Consider the following 17913-nt stretch of genomic DNA (forward strand, 5'->3'; position numbering starts at 1 on the left):
GCCTTGACTACAACTTCTAATTACTACAAATTATAAACTGTTATTGCCTGAATGAGGTGACCTTGGTGGCAAACACGGCAATCCTTCTCAATGCATCAAAAGAAGCGCTGTCTCCACTTTATCATTCATCAAACAAAGAAAAAGGGATTTCAGTTCCTACCTTGTTCCATCACTTACCCAGAGGCATTTCTTGCTACCTTAATTAAGTTTGCAACCATAATTTTTATGCCCTTCATATTATCTACTTCAAATTAGATGATGACATTTTGTTTAAACAGTTGCTCCTGACCTCTTATGCATTTGCAGCATTAAGAAGATATTCCTTACTGAGCAGGCATTCTGCAACAGATTCTGTACTGTAAGCTCATGCTGTGGTCAACTGTCTGAGAACAGATGGTTGCAAAGGCAGAAATATTTTCTCCCTGAGTGACGCATGGAGTAAATCCTTCCCACCATGATCAACAATATAGTTTGTATCTCAAACAAAACCTGGAAATTTTTATTATCAGGTGGTTATATAGTTTCTCGATTTAAAAGAAAAGTCTTTGCATTGCATGTTTTGCTAAAATTGTAGCTGTGCTTTTTGAAGATTGGGCTGTGCGGGTTTGAAAGATTTGCAGATGTGTGCTGCATGTCATAAGCTCTCTATCTTGTACCTGCCTTTTCAAAAGACAGTGAATATTGTGGTATTTTGTGGTACCAACCACTGGAGGCTTGTGGTTGGGGTAGACTGCTGCCTTGAATCTTCCTTTCTGTGCAAGAATCTAAAGATGTATCTGGTTAGTATGATAGAGGATAAACCACTACTGAGTCTCAATGAGAAGATGTACTGATCTAAACAACAAGGAATTGTTCGTTGCATGATAGAAATAGGTTCAAGTTACACCAACTAGATATAATTACAAAGATTATCAATAGCCAGAGATAACACATCTGTCACCATCAGGACCTCTTGCTAGACTGACTTCCCCTTTTCCACACCAAATGTGTGGGACATCGTCAGAACCTTATATAACATCTTCCCCCCAAGCTATTCCCCCCAGTTGACATTGATACACTCAACTAAATAATTAATTTTACATTTACAATGGCATCATCCTCCCTCAAGTGTCTGACTTCACAAATTCAGGCAGTTTGGAGGTTTCCAGAATGTGGTCTGTTTGGACTTGGGTCACTGGTGGATATTTGACTTGCAGACTGTTGAGATTGATTCTGATATTCTGTAAATTACTTTCCTTCTCAAGGATCGTTTACCTCTGGAATGTCCTTCACAGGGGATGCCATTCCTTCTAAATCTAGTAATTGGTCCATTTTATTATTTGGAAGATCCTTAATCCCTTGATTCATTTTGCAGAGGAAATCATCTCTGTGAACTCAGGTTTTGCTTCATAACATCTAGGGGATCTTTAATCTCACAAATGTCCAACTTGGAAGACAGTTGCTCTATTGAAACAAATATTTTCTTCCTTGTGGTATTCTGAATTTTTAGGCCATGTCCTGAATTTGTGGACATTGGCCATGCTTCCGTGAAGTCACCTGCAGTTCATCTCCATTTTGTTCTCTCAATTTGCTCATAAATCTGTGTTAAAATATGTAAGCTCTTTACTTCAAACTGTTCAGCAGGTTGGAAGTCTTCATGCATCCTCTGTGGATGGCTTCCTGGTGAAGTAGAGATTTTCACATCTTCAGTTATGTTTCCAGAAGTTGTTACAGACTTAGAATTAACTTCGTCACTGGTACTGATGATTATTCTTTGGCACACTGTTGAGACCGTCACTATTTTTCTTTTATTTTTCTCAATTTTTGCTTTGGAATTGAGAGTTGAAGTTGCAAATTGAACTTTGTTTTAAAAAGAGGAGAGCACAAGATATCGATGTTTGGTGTTAGGAACTGGCCTCATAAGGTAATGCGGGTTAACTACTGCTGTAAGGCTACTGCAAATCATTCAGCACTGAGATGTTCCTATGTTCAGGACTGGCAGCTGTTTGGATGTTGAATTCATCAATCAAAGGAGGACCAGTGCTGGTCAGACAAACACAGAGAATGTTAAAAAGAAAGAGAATACAAAGAGTGAATTGGTCTTGAGTGGAATTTGGAGCAGCAGGCAGTTTTGTGCCTTGAAAGCTTTCAGACAGTTGCTGCTTTTGTTTTGCTCTTTCGCTCTGGTTTCATTCCAGTTATTGACTTGTTGAATGTTCTGAAAAGAGAATCCTAGTCTGTAAGAAATAGTTGAATAATTCTGGAAGTCTGCTAAGGCTGTTTGCATTAACCAGTGACTTTGGAATTCAAGCAAGATATAAAGTCCCTGTACCTGGAATACAACCCATTCTCTGCGGATTTCATGAAAGCCTGGTATTCATCATTGGAGTAATAATTGAACTAGAAAATTGCAATTCTTTATTTAAAAAAAAAACACATTAAATGTGTCTGTCTGTCTTTTGGTGTGTGAATGAGAGTTTATGATCAAGGAAGATGGACTTAGATCATAGATATTAAGTAGATTTCCTTGCAGTTTATCTGCATTCTGCTAAAGTCATGTTCTTAACAATAAATTGTTAATGTTTGTTCAACTTTTAAACTTGGTGTCCAAGATCTATTATTTGTAAAGTCTGGTTAGGAATAATTACACTGTGTTGCAAATCCAGTGATATAGTGAGGCTGATGTGGTTTGGCTTGCACCATCACTGTGACATTTTAAAAATTCATTTGTGCTACGTGGGCATTATTGGCTGGCCAGCATTTATTGCCTATCCCTAGTTGCCCTTGAGAAGGTGGATGTGAGCTGCCTTCTTGAACCCCTGCAGTCCATGTGCTACAGATTGATAATAAGATGAAGGTTTGAAATATTGCACTGAAAATTGTGTTGGCTCATCATCCTGCAACAAAATCAGGTCTGCTGTATCAATTTATTCAGCGGACTGCTTTGATAGGAATGGAGAACAATTGCACCCATACTATTACGTTTGTGACTTCCTTTATGTTGACAGTATGATACAATCCTTTAATTGCCAACATATATAATCTCAATAGAATCTTTCTTCTTTTGTCTCTGTGCTGTGACACGAGGAAACCCAATTAACCATTTTACTGGTTTCTCCTTCACTAGTTGTTGACAGCATTTTGTTTCTGAATCAGTAATTCTCCTGGAATTAGTTGACCTCTTGCTACTATAAAGATGTTAAGACATGAAGCAGGCTCAGAAGCACCAAGTGTTCATTGTGAATCAAATGCAGATTTCCAAGTCTCTTATTCTCTGTTGCAGTGTGACATATTGGCATACCTTTGCCCTTGAGAGTTATTCTACTTATGCTGTGCTGTTTAATTTCTGTGGGCTATAACATCTGTTTCTTCAGCCATGGTATTTGATCTGATAAGACATGTGCAGTGGTGACAAAGCATGGAGTTAATGGGCTGACAATTGACATAGACCAATTCTCCTGAGTTTGCCTCTAGTATCTTTTTAAATGGTGATTACTCTACCATATTGAACTCCTTTTGTGTAATTCTCACCACTTTTGCTGCTATGAAACTATGTCTTACCTCTGCACATCTTCTGGAAGTGACCGGAGTTTTATAGATGTAGCATTCCTTTGACATAGCTAGGCACTGTTTGTTGGCTTTCTAGTTCCATTGTGTTAACTCTGAGTCTTGATATTTGCTGTTTGGCCAATTATTTGCATTACTGTGTCACGCATGCCTTTATATCATACCTTATAATATGGATAGGTTCTGTTGCTGTCATGTGGTAAAGTCATCCATCTCCACTCAGGATTTCTCCATTTGTTTTTATGGTTTCCATTTCCAGCACAATTGGCACAGCTTTCCAGACCTGACGAAGACTCATCAATAATTCTAACAGAATTTCAGTCTTTAACGCGTTTTGATATAAAAATCTTTATTGTCAAAATTTTCAACAATTCGGTAGACGTTATTCATAACATTATCTATGGATACCCCAGATGCTGAACTCTTCTGTGATATCTTGCTCTTTTGAGCATTTTATTTGTTCTCCAATTAAAGTAATTGTCAAATACTATCAAAACATCTGAAAAATATCTGTCTTCTTTTATAGTTTGGTGATTTGTAACATCATTAGCTGTTGGAATATTGGAATACAATCGTGTATTTACTTGTGAAGCTTGAGATTTTGTGATTGACCGAAGAAATTTTGTGTTTTAAAAACTGTTTTCTTCAAGTTGTCCAATCCACTGTTCTGTTTGGCTCATCTCTGATATTAAATTTTGATGATAAGATTTTTTTCTCCCGCCATTACTTTTTAATGCTACCTTGTTCTATTGTCCTCAAAGACTTAATAATTGCGCAATAGATTAAAGTTTGTAATCTTATATAAATCAATTTATTTTAATTCTCTTGTCTTAAGATTTCTTTGAACTCAAACTTGTTACCAAAGCATTGCTGCAGTATTTTCTTCGCAAACTTTTAAATTTTAGTAGAATAATGTTGTAGAAATTCCTTGCGCTAAATTCAGAATTATGGCAATGCAGTAGTGTTTTGCTTCTTTTAACCTTTAAATTTGGTTAAATAGAATATCTTATCTTTGTACTGCTTACTAGGAATTTTGCACCTTTTTTTCAATCAAAGTGGTGGCTTCTCCTTTCTATATGGTTTCCACTTTAACACAGGCAAAATGGACCTTTATCCCTGCTTTCACAGTCTGAAACACAATATAGGTCCACTTGCATCATATTTTAAATAGGTTTCTGTGGCTGCGACTTTGATAAATCATCTGGCCTAACTGGTCTCCATTGGGATTACATGCTAGACTGCTCTTCTCCTCCCAAACACAGTGTGACATCATCAGATTGACTAGAGTTTAAGATAGCTTCAATATTAACCCTTTCAGAATGATTACCTTATTCGACAAATATGTGCTATCAAACTATCACCTGAGTAAGTTGGGTTTTCCTCATTCTGCATCGATTTATTTTGCGCACAAGTTGCACGCCTCACAGCTGGACCTATTGAACATACCAATTAGTGTTTGGTAACTGCTTAAAAAGTGTTAGAAAACTAGAATTTTTGTTTTGGTGCAGCTAACAAAAACACATTTTCCAGAAAACCTCAAATTTCAAAAACGTGCAATACAGCAAACTTTGTTTTAATTGGCACTTTATGAATCGGCACTCGATAAATTGGCCAAAATTATAAACTTCAAATATTGCGATTTAGAGTCTTATTCTGTCCAATTATTATAGCTTTTTAATTTATTTACCTCAATCTAAATGTACTTGTTGTTCAATCAAATGGCCGCATGTAATATAAGCAGTTGATTCAATTTTGAGGCAATTTCTCTTCAAATACCGTGATGTATTGTGATGCCCGAGTAGGCAGTTGAGTGTGCAAGTGGAAAGGCTCTTTGCTGGTAAGTTTTATTTAAGGAAAAGTTGCATTATTATTTAAGTGATTTATGCTGTAATTAAAGTATAGCAGTGATGTGTGTACCCCCTGAATTATGTTTCTATTACTTTGAGTGTTTTTTTACATTGTTCATGTGGACCTCTTGATTATCCGGAAAATTTGATCAACCGGCACACTCCTGCTCCCATAGGTGCCAGTTCATAAAAGGTTTGCTGCATTACAAACAAATTCATTAGCATTGTCAGGTCTTGTTGAGCTCAACATTCAAGTATTTTCAAATCCAGATTAGCTTGTTGTGGCTGAGATAATATAGTCTGTGCAGTGCAAGTTTGCACTCACCCCTGTGCTCAGTAATTCAGCTGTCTGTTGTGGTTAAACTTAATACTGCTGTAGCTTAACTTACCTCTTCTTGTTAAAAATTAGAAGTTCTCTGATGGCCTTAAGTAATGAAGCAATAATTGCCTTCTGTTGCTACATAGTTCAAGCAGTGTAAGTATCACCAATAACAGAACTGAATCATGTTTTATTAAATAGGGCAATTGAATATTTAATTGGACTATCAGCTTTATTTTGAAGTATTGATGCAACACCACTAGCTGTAGAGAATCTTGTTTCAAGTTTCAAAATAATAGTCGTGCACTCCTTTGGTTCTTGTAGACCCTTTGGATATTCGAATATCAGCACTAGAGATCCTATGAGATGATTTGAAGAAGAACATGACAATTTTCCTGATGAAGGGTTTTGGCCTGAAATGTTGACTTTCCTGCTCCTTGGATGCTGTCTGACCTGCTGTGCTTTTCCAGCTTCACATCTATTGACTGTGGCTTTCAGCATCTGCAGTCCTTACTGTCTCGGAGTCTCTTTGTACTCTGGTCAGCATTCATCCAACAATCAACATCAATAACAGATGACCTGTTCTTTTACCTCATTGCTGTTCTTAAGAGCTGGTTGTGCATATTTGTCGCTGTAGTTCCCCACTTTGTGACAGGGATCTGCATGTCAGAATTTCCAGTCAGTCTCATCACATTATTCTGACTTACTGCAGAGTTTGCACCAAAGGAACACCCAGTGGATATGTAGAGGAGCTAACTATGAAGTTTTGGAAGATTCAATACAACTTGCTGCTCTGGAACAAAACCTATGCAACTCACAATGTAGAATTACTGAGTCTTTTACCTTTGCTTATTGCAATAGATTAAGAGCATGCAGCTTTACCTCTGGCTAAAATCAGAATATAAAGAGTTCCAGAAATAATAGGGCTGATTTTCCCAATGCATTAACATTGCTCATGGGACTTACCCCCCAAGGTCCCATTTCCTTCTCAAAGATTTCAATTTCAACCCTGTCTTTGATTGAAGCAAGCAAGATCCTTCTTTATATATGCAAATTCTACTCTGATGCTATTTTAATCAGACAGCCTGCCTGGGTAAACCAATGAGGCCCAAATCAAGGGGAGGGCACTCCAATCCAAAAGAGGTGCAGAAAATACTTTTGTTTCTGGCCATTCCCTATGGGGTCAGGAAGTTTTGTATTGGTTTTAGGTGGGACGTTCACTAGGCCTCTGCAGGTAAGGTCTGGGATCTAAAACATTTCCTGTGCTTCTTGCTATCAAGGTTGGATCCCTTAGCTCCTTGTCATCAGTGAGATTGCCTTCCTGAATTAAAATCCAGGCTGCTGTTTGTAGAGGTCACAGCACCATCTCTTGGGAGAATTAAGAATGGCAGGCATTTCAAGACATATTTCTTTATTTGCCCATAAAATCATGTGGGTCCTGTTTGCACGGCTAATATTCATTTTCCTTCTCTAATTGCCTTTGAGAAGTAGGTGCTGAACTGCCTTCTTTAAATGCTGCAGTCCATCTGATACAGGTAAACCACACCACCCCAGGAGTGTAAACCCAGATTGTGCCTGCCCTCCCCGTCTGCCAAAATCCCCCACAAACCCAGCTTCTTCCCCTTTCCTTCCCGAACAAAACCCCAATTTACCCGTGTAACCGCCTCCTTGGGATTGCTAGTAGTTCCAATGGTGACCTCTACAGAGCTCTGGGTCTGCTCAGGTCACACACAGGCCAATCAGGTTGACCTGAGGGACAGAAGTCCTCTCTCTCAGCTTATTAAGGCCATCTCCAGTATGGCGGTTGCTTTTACGGATGATTCACCTGTCACAGACATTTCTACTAGGGGGAGGAAGGATGAGGAATACACTCACCACACCCTCACCCTGTAAAATTCATCCCATGCTGTAATGTCCAAGTTCTGTTTCTTCTGAAGCTGTCTAACTGCAAACACAATATTGGTGGTTTCTTGGCCACTGAGTCTCTGGCATCAGATCCTGGTTCAGGAATTCCAACAAATAGTTCAGGAGAATACTGGCAAATGTTCTCCTGGTAATGGATAGGAGGGAGATTCCTCTGTCATTGTCACAAGATTTTCACAAATTACTTTTAGATTATACTTGTGGACAATGAAGGCTTCTTTTGTATTCTTTCAGGATAGCTCCTTGCTCCTAGATACACTGAAAGTGAATTTCTTAACCAAGCATTGCCCACCAACCTTGCAGATGTAAGCTTCAAAAGTATCCAAATTGAAAGAAAAAACATAAATTAGCAAAAATGAATAGTAAAACAGAGGGTTAAGAAAGCTTTCAAATCCAGCAAAAGGTAACCAAAACGTATAGTAAAGAGGAAGAAATGAATTTTGAGGGTAAACTAACAAGTAGGAATTTGCTTAAACACATATAAAGGAACAGAGGGACCAAAATGAACATAGGCCTCTTAAAGTACAAAACTGACAATAATAATGGGGAAGAAGGAAATGGCAGAGGAGTTGAAAAAATACTTTACATCTGATTTCACATCAATAGCATTACAAAACTACTAAATAGTCAAGGGACAAAATAGGCAGAGGAAATAACTCGCATAACTATCTCTAGAGAAGCCATACTAGAGAAACCAATGGTGTTAAAGACTGTTACATCCCTGGACTTGATTGGACACATCCTAGGATATTAAAAGAAGAAGGTATAGTGATAACAGATGCACTAGTAACAATCTTCCACTAAACCTTAGCTTCTGGAAAAATCCCAGACGATTCAAAAACTGCTAATATAACACTTTTATTTAAAAGGGGAATGGGACAAAAAATAGATGACTATAAGCTCATTAGCTTAATGACTGTTGTTGGGAAAATGTTCAATGCTATTATAAAGGATGTATTAGCAGAGCTTTTAAAAATACATAATAAGATCATGCAGAATTAGTATCTCTTTGCAATGAGGAAATCATGCCTGACAAATTTGTTTGAATTCTTTGAGGAGGTAACAAGCAAGACACATAAAGGGGAAGGAGTCAATGCAATCCATTTGAATTTCTAGAAGGCATTTAATAAGGCACCACACATTAGGCTACTTAATAGTTAAGAGCTCATGGTGCCGGAGGCAGTATATAAACATGGATAGACAATTGACTAACTAATGGAAGATAGAAAAGTGAAATAAGGAGGCATTTTCAGGATGGCAACATGTAACTAGTGGAGTTCCCCAAGGACCAGTGCTGGGGCCACAATTTACAATACATATCAATGACCTAGAAGGGATGATACAAAAATAGGTAGGAAGGCAAGTAGTGAGGATGACACAAAGAGTCTATGTCTGTGGTTAAGAGAGCGGGCTAAAACTTGACGGATAAAACCTAATGTGGGCAAATGTGAGCTTTTGCACTTTAGAAGAAAGGATATAAGAGCTGAATATTATTTAAATGGTGAACGACTGGAGAAAGCTACAGTACAGAGGGACTTGGGAGTCCTCGTGTATTAATCAAATAAAACTAGCATAAAATTTCAGTTCTGAGGAATGGTCACTCAGCCTGAAATGTTGACTCTGATTTCTCTCCACAGATGTTCACAGACCTGCTGATCTTTTCCAGCAATTTCTATTTTTGAAACACTGTAACTATTTTGGCCATTTTTGATTACCTTCTACAAATTGCTAACGCTTTCTTCTTAAGTTCCATTTCACTTTCAATAAATCTCTTTTAACAGATTTCTAACAAATACTCTGTTGTTGTTTTAAATGTATTTGAAACAATTCCCTTGTCCTCATCCTAGTTATTCCAACCTGCACTCAATATCTTTTCTTCTTTTCAGATGTCTAAAAAGTTTTTTTTTCACTATTATTCTTATAGTCCTCATGGGCTCCTTACTTTAAGCTTAATTGGTTTCTAACCCCTTAACAGAAAGTGAAGAAAAAAATTTGTGGGAAGGGAGAATAAAAAAGCCTTCTATATTTAGAATACTTAAATTTGACTAATTGAAAAATAAATTATCATTGCTTCATTCACAGCTAATTAAGATTTTTACATTAGTTAGCAGGACTCATTACATTTCATATAGAATTTATCTTCAGGTGTTAGAAGCTGTATCTGGAGCTGTGACAATGATTATACATGTGGTATCTTGTGGAAGTGTTGATTTATTTTTCAAATACTGTGATGAAATCTACATTGAAGTAACATTTAAACAAAAAGATGGTAATACTTCAGTGGTATATATTTATAAAATTAATCCTTATAAAGATGATTGTTTAGAGCTGGAACTGTTTGTTGCAAAGCCAAGGCTAATTTTGGAGACATTAAGGTTAATATTTTTGGACAGTGGTTGAATTGTGTGATTATTATTGGGTAATTATCAGTAACAGCAAGAATTGAATTCAAATATGTGAGGCTGAACGTCATGTAGAATCTAATTAACAATTATCTGAGTGCTCACAAAGTAAAAATAATAAAAATGAAACTAAAATTAAAGCATTATGAATGCATACAGATTTAAAGCAACACTAGCACAGAAGTGTAGATAACTTGCACAATTTCTAAATAAAAACCGAAAGAACTGCGGATGCTGCAAATCAGGAACAAAAACAAAGTTGCTGGAAAAGCTCAGCAGGTCTGGCAGCGTCTGTGAAGAAAAAAAGAGTTAACGTTTCGGATCCGGTGACCCTTCCTTCAGGGCCACCGGACCCGAAACGTTAACTCTGTTTTTTCCTTCGCAGATGTTGACAGACTTGCTGAGCTTTTCCAGCAACTTTATTTTTGTTGCACAATTTCTAACATTGATTCCAAACTTCAGAAACAAGCGGGGCATTTTCTCAGGATCTTTTCTTTAAATCTAAACTGCTGGAAAAGTGTCATTGTTAATATTGGATAGTTCCGGCTTTTTTTTAACTCCTGCTTTGGCGCAGCCCACATTGTGAAGCAATTTAGGCTACTTTGCCACAGTAAAAGTACAAAGCAAATGCAAATTTCTGTTTTGTTTTCAAATGTTTGCTTTAAATGGTAAATGTTGGTGACAATGGTCTGGGATGGGTTCACATTGCTAACTTTGTGGGGGACTTAACATGTACAATTGAGCTGAAGCAATCTGAGTGAAGGACTACATGACATTTGTTCAAATCTCAGTGGCAGCTTCAGTAACTCCTCAAAACAACTTTCCCTTGGTGATGCAATTGCAATTTGTACATGCTGTTTTAAAGTAAACAGAGGAATTATTGAACAAACTGTAATGTTTATTTGTTTCTCGAGAATTACTGAACACAAAATTGCAGACAGCCTAGCTACTGATTTGCTTCTACAATTTGGCTATTTGCCAACAAATGAATAATGCTTGCCTTGTGATTAATAAACAAACATACATGTAAAATATGAACTAAACGTTTAGTTTTCTATTGTTGGACAAGTCTGAGATAATGTTCTAAAATATTTTGAAAAGGAGTCCAGTATTTAAAATTGTTATAAGTTGACAGTGCCAAATGTACAATGTAATTTTGAGTAGAGTGCCTTTTTCCTTCCATTGACTGCCAACACAATCAGAGTCATTAATTCTTCTCAGGCAGCTCCCTGTTACTCTTAACCAGTTAAATAAAAAATTTTTAAAGCAACCTATATTTATTTAGCATCTTGCTTTACCTTAATCTGTTGAAAGGTTCAGCCTCTGGCAATGCAATGTACTGGTCTCCATAGTTCAGGAACACACAGTCTTTCTCAAATAAGTCAGCAAGGGAACTAATTGTCCAACTGTTGATACACAAAACATGATCATATAGATACTCTTAAGTTGTGCTTTAAAACTTTAATCAGTATCATTTGAAAACTTTATATTTGTGATAACTGATTTCTCTTTGCTTTCATTGTTTGAAATTATCAAAGAAATTGTGTGTAACAGCCTGTGGAATGTGCTTTCTAATACCACACAACTATGGAATGTTGCACAATGCTGGGTAGAGAGGATGATTCAATGTGGAAGATATAGTACAGAACACATCCTTTTGCCTCAATTCCTGGCTATGAGAAAGGATACTGCCCATTATCCAGATCAGCTCCTTACAATGTCTGGCATTTAATGCACCCCATAAACTTAGTTACCTCTAGCGGGAAGGTGGAATAATATGAAACAGACAAATAATTTCATTCAAGTTTATTCACTGCTGCTGAATCATTGGAATGTTTATTATACTATAAGTTGCTTGTTTTGAAACTTCCATTCATAGTATCACATATGCAATGACTCTTATCATTCTTTTCATCAACTTGGAACAGTTTTACTGAGGATATCAAATTCTATTGTGTCCTTCTTGTTGTGAATGAAGGCATTCTGAATTATTAACCTCTGCATACAACTCTGTATCCATGGTGTTAAAACTGAGGAACTGTTGAAAATAACTAAGTTAAAGACATTTACAAACATTTTGTAAACTACAGTGCTGGATTGTAGTTCAACTGGCAATGCAAGAAAGAATACTCTATTTTATTAAGGAATCCAGCTGCATCATTCCCAATAAAGTCGGCCTTATGGGACATTACTTTCTTTACATTGTTTACGCTACCTAATTATCCCTTCCTTAAAATTTTATTGTCGTGTGTACCTTACAGCACGAAATGCAATAAAATACAATGAAAAGCTTGCAAATGTCACCACAGTACAGTACCATTTTGATAGTTTGAAGAATAAGAGGAAAATTGAAAAATATAGCTTAAATTGGAATGTCAATATTTATTTAATTTCCACTGTTTGCTTTAAATTCACATAATCTGTATCTAATGACCCTGCTCACATAAACATTTCTGTAGTTTAATGTTTACTATGTTCCATTAATGCACTGCAGAACCTGGCTGCTCAATTTTTGGGTAAGTTATGGTTTCCTTCAGTACGTTTTTTGGCATTCCATTTGATAAAAGACAACTATCCTTTTCTACAAGATTCAAACTGGTGCCTCAATATTAGGTATCAGCTTGATGCTACTTCTAATAAGCAAGTATAAAGGAAGTCTGGAACACTTAGAGAACAAAAAAATGCAGGCAAGGAATTTGTCTTGATTGGGGATGAACAATCCTTCAGAGGATCCCTCCTTGTCACAAAATGAAAAAGGAATGTTCATCTTTATTATAGTAACTCTCCAGGTACCATTACTCTAATTATGCATATTAAAACTGAAAAATCGTTGGCACTAAGAGATGGTTCTTTGTAGCCTGAATATTTTTCCACCTCATCTTAACTCTCCTTCTACCAAATGCATCTTCCAAATTGATGGAGTGCATGATCCACTGAAAGCACAATGTTTAGGGAACTGCTGTCACATTTTGGTCTGTAAAACTTTTGTGTCTCAGTGTATTGTATGAGTTTGCATTTGTTTTCCTCTTTCCTTCAGAGGTCTACAGTGTTCTTATTCTGTCAAAGTATTGTAGATTGATACAAAGTATACCGATAAGGATATTCAAAGCATATATGTATATAACATTATTGATAAAGTGCCTTGCAGAGGATAAAATTAAGCTAAGTTCTAATGGAAGAGTTGGATAGCTGAGCGACAGCTTGGTTGAAATTCTAGAACAAAATGCCTTTGTTAGCAAAATGGGGGCTGACCTCTTTAGCTGCTCACTGTAGCTTCATGGCCCTAGCATTGAATTATTAATGTCTGAGAGCATAACAGTGTAAGAATGTAGAACAAAAGCTTTATCTAAATCTTTGTGCCTTAGGTATTTATTGGTTGATTGTTCCAATTTTATGACTCCAACTTTTTTTATTAGTCATGATTTTCCAATGTGGTACGGTTTATGAAACTTCCATTTTGGGAATAGAAGATTGCAGGTATTTAACCCTGCATCAGTTCAAGTTCCTAGGCTGAAATTCCACTGCAGTTATTAGAAACTTCTGCAATGTCAAGTGAATGAACAAAATTCCGCAGCACAAGGGAGCTCTCTTCGTTTCCTGATGAAATTTCTCCCTTTACCATTCATTTCATCGCTGTTGGCATGGTTTTACCATGCAACAGCCTCTGGATTTGAAATGTACTTAAATGCTTGAAGCAATTCGACTTTATTGAACTCATTGATGTATTTCTGCAGAGTTTTTTTATGAATGATCAAGTTTAAACAAGAAAGCCTTTAATGCTGCCTGGTGTTCAGCCTGCGGTAGTGAAAATAGTTAAGCTTTCTCCTTCCTCAGCTATATTTTCCCTGCTTTGGTTGTCTCCAAAAAAGCCCTTTGAATTATAAACTATTCCTCACGTACAGGCTGATAAAGAAAGGGAAATATTTAAAAAGGGAAGACATGAAGGCAAGATAATGCAAGATGTGGAACTGACCTAGAATAGAATAAAATCCCTACAGTGTGGAAATAGGCCATTCAGCCCAACAAGTCCACACTTCCCCTCCGAAGAGCATCCCACTCAGACCCATCCCCTACCGTTTCCCTGTAACTCTGCATTTCCTGTGGATAATTCACCTAACTTATACACCCCTGGACACTATTGGTAATTTAGCATGGCCAATCCATCTAACCTGCATATTGTTGGACTGTGGGAGGAAACCCGAGCACCCGGAGGAAACCCAAGCACACACGGGAAGAATGTGCAAACTCCACACAGACAGTCGCCCAAGGATGGAATCAAACCATGGTCCCTGGCACTGTGAGGTAGCAGTGCTAACCACTGAGCCACCGTGGCAGGAGATGACAATGCTGTGAGCATTATGTGAAGACCTGGTCTGCAATGTCTGGATGAGTTGAATTGTGTCTGGAGGCTGCGATGCAGGAAGGAGTTGTTGAAGTAGAAGCCGTATTGGAGCAGAATTGAAGGACCAAATAGCCTTTTATAGCTTCTATTACTTACGTTCTTACGTTGAAGAGCATTGGGAAATTTAGGTGTGAAGTGATGATGGGCATTGTAGTTATGGGAGGAACCTGAGTTCATGCTTGATTTTATGCCAAGTTTCAAACTTCCTTACTCTGCTTGACGTTACACTCTGAGATATTAATCAATTCATTGCTAGGGCCTTGAAGGTGCTGACAGCAACTAAAGAGGTTGACCTCCATTTTGCTAACAAAGACATTTTGGCTTATGCACCCTGAACTAAAATACTCAGTGAAATGTCAAGACAGAGGAGACAAATCATGTTGAATTGTCACCAAACAAAGCAGAAACAATTAAAGAAGGAAATGATATTTCTTGTTTTTGGAATTTTTTTTATGGACGACAGCCCAAGTAGACTTTATCTTTAAGCTGTTCCCCAAATTATTGTCATCATTTGGTGAATTGCAAATTCAATATTAAGCTGTCAAGTAATAATCGTCAGCCATAATTGTGTTTTGCAAAAAAAAAATCAATTATCTATTGGACTGACTTCATCCTATTGGATTAAAATAATTGCAAACTAAATAACCTTTTAATAAATCTATAGCAAGGCTTATATTATATCAATCCACCCTGCTTGAGCCTCAGGGCATCTAAGATTCCCATAGGAATCAAGCTCATTATGTTGGCCTATTCTAAGTATTTTAGCAGTATTCATTTTCTTAGCAGATCAAAGAACAAATCAATTAGCCTCTCCATATTCAGGTAATCATGGATATCAGTTGAAAAAACCACAGAGGTATTGAAGCCACCCAGGCTGAGTTTTTATTCTTATAATTAACTGGAAAATGCATATACCTTCACCTACAGTGTTAGCAATGTCATTGGGAGAGAACTCTGGTGTACAAATATGCCACATTTCGAAGACACATGATATGCCCAGCAAGCCCAGCAACTACAGGCTAGTCAGTTTAACCGAGATGGAGGGGAAGCTTGTAGAAATTATAATTTGGGACAAAAGTAATAGTTTACTGGGAAAATGCAAGTTAAATAAGGGAAACCAGCTCAGGTCTATAAGGACAATTCATAATTAATTTTTTGATGAGTTCACAGAGTAGTTTGATGAGGGTAGTGGTGCTAATGTGATTCACATGGACGTCCAAAGGCATTTGTTGGTAAACTTGTAGCTCCTGGAATAAAGGGAGCAGAAACAACTTAGATAGAAAATTGGTTGATAGATATGAAACGGAGAGCAGCAACTAATGGACAGATGGTTGGTTTGTAGTTGAGTTCCTCAGGGATCAATTCGCAAGGTGTAGAGCTGGATGAACGCAGCAGGCCAAGCAGCATCAGAGGAGCAGGAAGGCTGACGTTTCGGGCCTAGACCCTTCTTCAGAAAGGCCCGAAACTTCAGTCTTCCTGCTGCTCTGATGCTGCTTGGCCTGCTGTGTTCATCCATCTCTACACCTTGTTATCTCAGATTCTCCAGCATCTGCAATTCCTACTATCTCTGAATCAATTCTCAAAATGTTAGCTTGCTTTCTGTCCATGGATGCTGTTTGACCCACTGTGATCTCCAGCATTTTTTGCTTTCAGTATCAATTCTGTGACCCTTGCTTTTCCTGATAATAATTAACAAACTGGATCTTGGTGTACAGATACAAATTCAAAATTTTGATGATACGTAACTTGAAACATTGTAAAGTGTGAGTATGTTAGCGTAGAACTTCAAAAGATGTGGATAAATTGACAGAATGGGGAGAATGTGCTGTATTATGGCATAAATTCCAGACCAAACAAGCCTGTATCTTTAAGACAGGTACATGACATCAAACATGTAAAGTTTCGGTATAAATATATCCACCTTATCTTCAATCACTCCTTCTGTGTAATGCAGTCAGTGTAGTGAGTTATGCATGTGTAATGTACTGTAGCATCAGTAAGCATAGAACCCGGACTATGTGTGTAAGCCTGTGATATTACAGCACTTCCCTCCAAAGCTCATATACTACCGATAACACAATTGCATGCAGCAGTTTCCTTCAACTGCTTTCACCTCCCAAACTCCAGACAACCAATGCTGTCTAGCCTCTGTACTGTGTACTCATTCACTTGGGTCACCTCACCACTATTTCCCCACTGAAGCAGCACTAGAAGCTGTGACATCCACTTTCATTCATCCCACCCATTATCTCATTCAGGGAGAGAACATCCCACAATAGGGCACAGAGAGACTGGACGGATGGTGGAGTGCCCAACATCCATCTCCTCACTTCCACTACAAGGAGAGAAATTTTGGCTTGGTGCGAAAGTATTATGAATGCCCGTGTGGTGATGTCGAGACCTCAACCTCAAGTAAGCAACCCAGTGAGATCCATTGCCAAGTGTTGTGCTGCTCTCCTTTGACTGCCATTGTGGATGTACACGTAACATGCACAAACCTCTATACCTCTAATTCACAACTCATCTCCTATAGACACCAGTGGAACTGCACACATCCCACCCTGAAGAAAGCAGCACCTCTGGACATCATTTCCTCCTCCATCTCCTGAGAAAGAAGCCACAAGTCCCTTTACTGAAGAAACAACGGTAAAGCTGTCTCCTGAACCTTCCATCAGCTCAGATACTGACACCTCAGAAGATTCGTTAGAGGACAGTCTGGAGAACATTCTGGTGGCCATATCACAGCTGGTCAAGGAAGAAATGCACCAGGTTGCTGGCACTCAGAGGACTGCCACAGACCAGGCACTTGCTCAACTCCAGGCAGAACAGGACCCCATAGTGCAGCCATTTATAATTTCAACCAAATGCACAAACAGACACAGGAGCTGCAGACAGACTTGTCTGAGGCACTGGACAAACTGACCTGAAGGTTGGAGGAATTCGCAGCTGGCATGGAGAGCCAAGTCCAGCACATCCAGTATCTAATGGACGTGTGCACAGACCTGCACTCCATGTCATCACAAATGACATGGTGACAGGGGCACAAAGGCCTTTGAACCCAGTCCAGGTGACCCTGCCTCACAAAGAGACAGGGCGATGGTAGTAAGCTCCCAGCTAAAGGAACCCCCCAGAAGTCTACCCCTCAGAATATTCCAGAACAGTGCAGATTCTCTAACTCCACTTTATCTGCCACGCATACCCCTGTGGGAGTTCAAGCCAGGGGGTGCGCTTGCATTTGGACAGGACACACTCAGCCGGTCTGTCTCAGCAGGGTCGCCCAACCAAAACTCCAAGGTCAACAAGCTCCACTACAGGACACGCTCCTGCCACCCCAGCTGCATTCTGCATCCACCTAAATGTAGTTGGAGGGAAAGAAAAATGGTCTTGGGGGCACATAGTTGGCATAGGTGATACCTCATTGTAAATATGTTCTCACATTTGTAAATTTATGTTCACTTCTCATCTTCAGCTCTG

The sequence above is a fragment of the Rhincodon typus genome, chromosome 17 (genome assembly GCF_021869965.1).
Source record: "Rhincodon typus isolate 14 chromosome 17, sRhiTyp1.1, whole genome shotgun sequence".
NCBI lineage: Eukaryota > Metazoa > Chordata > Chondrichthyes > Orectolobiformes > Rhincodontidae > Rhincodon > Rhincodon typus.